Source organism: Anneissia japonica, unplaced genomic scaffold, assembly GCF_011630105.1.
Source record: "Anneissia japonica isolate Jap-2015-1 unplaced genomic scaffold, ASM1163010v1 scaffold1875_len173011_cov181, whole genome shotgun sequence".
Taxonomy (NCBI): Eukaryota; Metazoa; Echinodermata; class Crinoidea; order Comatulida; family Comatulidae; genus Anneissia; species Anneissia japonica.
Genome location: NW_022705221.1, coordinates 139,850 through 144,973, shown reverse-complemented (window position 1 = coordinate 144,973; position 5,124 = coordinate 139,850).

The window sequence follows — 5,124 nt, the reverse complement described above, 5'->3', positions numbered from 1 at the left end:
GTCAAACACAGTGCTAAACTGCTTTTTACCACAATTGTTTTGTTTTTTTTTGGGGGGGGGGGAGGAATTTTGTTACTCATTTCTTAACATTCTTGACTGTACAGCCAAAATGGATATAGTCAAATACAGTACTAAACTATCGTTTTACCACAATTGTGTGTGTGTTTTTTGTTTGTTTGTGGGGGGAGGGGTGGATTTTGGTACTCATTCTTTAACATGCTTGACTCCAGCCAAAATAGATATAGTATATAGATATTTTCATGCCATTTTTTCTTCTTTTTTTTTTTTTGATGATTTTTTACTAATTCAAAATCATTATTAAATTCTTAGGGGTCAATGGGTTAACATGCTTGACTCTAGCCAAAATAGACATAGTTAAACAAGGTGCTGAACTGCTGTATACCACAATTGTAGTTTTAATGATTTTTTTGTGATTTTGTTGTTCATTCTTTAACATGCTTTACTCTAGCAAAAATGGATATAGTCAAACACAGTGCTAAGGTATTTTGTGTGTGTTCTTTTGTTTTTGTTTGGGTGGGGTGGGGGGATTTTGTTACTCATTCTTTAACATACTTGACTCTAGCGAAAATGGATACAGTCAAACACAGTGCTAAATTGCTTTTTTCCACAATTTTTTTTGGGGGGTGGGGGAGTGGGTTGGTTTTTGTTACTCATTCTTTAACATGCTTGACTCTAGCGAAAATGGATATAGTCAAACACAGTGCTAAACTGCTTTTTACCACAATTGTTTTTAATGGGTTTTGTGATTTTGTTACTCAATGGATATAGTCAAACACAGTGGTAAGGTAAGGTATTTTTTTTGTGATTTTGTTACGCTGAGAGAGTGCTTGCTAGAAGAACAAAGGCTCCTCAAGATAATAGGAAATAATATACTAGACTCCAAGTCCAGGTGTCAGATGCTTTATAAAGTTAAACATGATTGACCGTCCAGTTTGGTATACTTTATATACCTGGTTGTTTGTAGGAACAAGGAGGTATTTAGTCAGGACATAGACTCTCTAGTACTACAGAACTAGCTGAGTATACAGCCTGCTGGCCTAGGCCGTAGGGAGGTCCTTTTGTTGACCAAGCTAAAAAGAGGTCCGACGAATTGCCCATGAACTTTATGGGACCCTTATGGATTTTGGGTGCACAGGCAGCTTATTCCCATATGGGCCAATTTATAGTGGCCCCTTACATTTCAATCCTCAAAAAACCCATATATAGCCCATAATGACCCCATGAATAATTTTGGTAAAACCCATATGGGTCCCAAATGAAACCGTAATGTAAACCTAAGGGGCAAAAATATATTCGTTAAAGGGCCCATAAATTAATTTGGGTCAACTTTATCGGGCCCATATGGATTTAGGGATTTAGGTTGCACCGGCAGCTCTTTCCCATATGGGCCTAATTTATAGGATCCCCTTACATTTCAACCCCGATTCAACCCCTTAAAAACCCAGATAGAGCCCACAATGGGCCCATGAATTCACTTGGACAAACCCATATGGGTCCCAAATGAAACCATAATTCAAACCTTAAGGGACCCAAGTACATTCTTTAAAGGGCCCACATTTGCATTTTGGCCAATGAAATTTATGGGACCCTTATGGATTTTGGGTGCACAGGCAGCTCATTCCCATATGGGCCAATTTATAGTGGCCCCTTACATTTCAATTCTCAAACAACCCATATATAGCCCATAGCCCAGCTCTTTCCCATATGGGCCTAATTTATAGGGTCCCCTTACATTTCAACCCCGATTCAACCCCTTAAAAACCAATTTTGGCCAATGAACTTTATGGGACCCTTATGGATTTTGGGTGCACAGGCAGCTCATTCCCATATGGGTCAATTTATAGTGGCCCCTTACATTTCAATCCTCAAAAAACCCATATATAGCCCATAGCCCATATAGCCCAGCTCTTTCCCATATGGGCCTAATTTATAGGGTCCCCTTACATTTCAACCCCGATTCAACCCCTTAAAAACCCAGATAGAGCCCACAATGGGCCCATGAATTCACTTTGACAAACCCATATGGGTCCCAAATGAAACCATAATTCAAACATTAAGGGACCCAAGTACATTCTTTAAAGGGCCCACATTTGCATTTTAGGGTGCACAGGCAGCTCATTCCCGTATAGGCCAAACTGTAGGGGGCCCACATTTTGGCCCATGCATTTCCCATATGAGGTCCATGATTGTTTGCTACCTGGGATGCCAAGCGAAGAATTTAAGCAAGGCCTAGTGATGCCAAGAATTTGGTACAGGATTCAGGCTAGTACAGGATCGATGACAATAGAAAGTACTGTACAGTATTGTACTTCTTAGCGTTACCGTTCGTATTTCACCGCTCATCGTGAGTGATCTGCTATACCAGTCTTGAAAGATGACATAACACACATTCTGGCTCTTAATTGGGTGATGGTGAGGTAATGCCATTTACCGTACCTTTAGCAAATTGAAGTAGAAATACGCTAACGTATCTCTAACCACGGTGAAAAAAAAATCATAAAATTTAATGTATAATTTATGAATTGGCCAAATTTAATGTACAAAATAGAGTATGAAAATATTCATGTTGTGTCGCAAATACTGTGGAACGCCCCACTTTCATTTATTATGCTTCATTCATTAGGCACACAACATTCACCATCCGGGAACGCATTTCATTCATCCATTTCGTTGTTATTACCGTTATTGACAAATTTTATTCACGTTGATCACCGGTGCACTGGAAGGCAGAATTTAGCCTAAAGGGCCGAGGTCAGATATATGCCAGCGAACCTAGCCCAGCTAGCTAGGCCCACGGAGGAGCATGAAATGGGAGCCTACCGCTCCCGAAGATGTTACTGCCCATTCCAGTACAACTTAAAGATCAGCTAACGTGAGAACTTACCAGAAAAGAAAGCACGTATTAGTAAATAAACTGTACACTTAATAATCAAAAACTACGATAATAAGTTACTAAATATTATGTACTCCAGGCGGCTCCAGGTGTTCCAAAACACGAGCGTGTCGCGATTCCGTCATTTACTACAGAGGGCGCTATACTGATTATCTGGACGTATAAATTTAATTAAAAAAAACAGAAAGAATGATAATAGTAAATGGCAAAAAAACTGACAGTAAAAGTAAATGTATTTAACTTAAAAATCTAATATCAGTCACTCGTTTTAATCTTGCATTGATTCAAATACATTAAGGACCATACAAAGGCTGAGCTCTGAGGTCTTACAATTTTTCTTGTTTTTTTTGTTTTTTTTAATGGTTTTGGGTGTCGGTCCGAATTGTTTTATTGATTTTATTGTTTCCCCCTGTTGCAATAAATTCTTAATTTAATTGTAAATAAAATGTTTTTTAAATTTTAAATTTAAATTAATTAGCGAATCATATATTTTTATAGTACAAGTCGTAACTAAATTTTCCTTAATTAAATTGACAATTATTAATTTAATTACAGTATTTCTGTATGTATCTTGTATGTGATATTTTTAAATGTTTTCCCCCTAATAATGTCAATGAGAGATTGCAATAAAGTTCTTTGTATTCGTATTCGTAAAGGCCCTGTATTTTAAATGGATTCAACTTCTGATTATTATTTTTGGCATAAAAGCACTAATTTAAAAGTACTCAGAGAGAATAGCATTATTACATTAGTCAGCGTGCATGCGTGTGTCGATATAGAGGGGCGCAAGACATACTAACTCAATTTGAGGACTGCTGACATACGTCGGTAACTTATTATGAGTAAGTATCGACACGTTGGTACTTCAAGAGGTATATGTTCAGAAAATTGGGTATCGATTCTTTGGTACGTTAGACAATATGCTTGACTAGGAAGGTGTCGACGGCAAGATATATAATTATTCAGCCTTGATGGGGTCAAGACTCCATACCTTAACCCTTACGCTGCCATCTTCGCATAAATGCGAACACCACACAATTGGTGTGCATGCCAGTTTCGCATAAATGCGATTAGGCTCACTGTCAGCCGTACGCCACCTTCGCATAAATGCGAATTGGTGAAGGTCTTCAAAAAAACGACCATAGAGCGGCTGTTTTAACATTAACCCAAATAGTGTTTACTGCATATGAAAGCTAATGAATTTCTGCACATTTTGATGTGAAACTTACTGAGTGTTGTTTTGTTAGAAGTTCAGTAGAGCGGAAGTTACTGGCTATGAGAGTCACTTTGAGATGGTGAATAATCGCCTACGATTTAATAACCATAAACATTCCATCCGCAATAACACCCCTGGTTTCCCTGTAGGGGAACACTTTACCTCCCCCCATCACCATCTCAAAGTGACTCTCATAGCCAGTAACTTCCGCTCTACTGAACACAGACAACGAGAAGAACTAAAATGGATTTTAAAACTCAAAACACACACTCACGGCCTCAATAAAGACTTGGGATTCATCAGTGAATTTTCCTTCTGCCGCTAAATATTCTTTTCTTAGTTTTCGGTCACTTTTAATTATAATTTTATTACTATTTATTCTGGTTTTATTATTATTATTCTTCTGTTAGACCTATTCATTATATATTATTGTTGGTATTTTCACTCTAGCTTATACTATATTGTAGAACTTATCTGTTTCATTTTTTCAAGATGCACTATATCTATATAAATGGCTTCCTGCTTCCATCATTATAACTATGTTTTATTTGCCTTTCAATACTTTTATAGGCCCACATTTATTTAATTTACAATATTGCTTTGTATAATTACCTTTACATTATTGCTTTGTATAATTTTATATATATATATATATATATAATTGTTTTTTTTTTCATAGCTGCTTCCTGTTCTTGGTTTTAGTTATGCCTTATGTTTAGCTTATTCATTAACCATGGATGAATTAATTCCTCCATGCATTAACTATAGTAATGCTTTCCCAAAGTCCACCACTTGCTCATTCATTGTTCACCCTTATCACTGTTTATTTGTAGGCCTACATATATCATTAATCCTTTATAGACGTATGCCGACTTGCTTTGACTTAATTACCGTATTGTTTCTCAAATTGTATATTGCCAAGATACTTTCTCAATATGTTCATTTTATGTCAAGCGTTGACAAAGACTACAGGAGTAGCCGAAATATTCGCCTA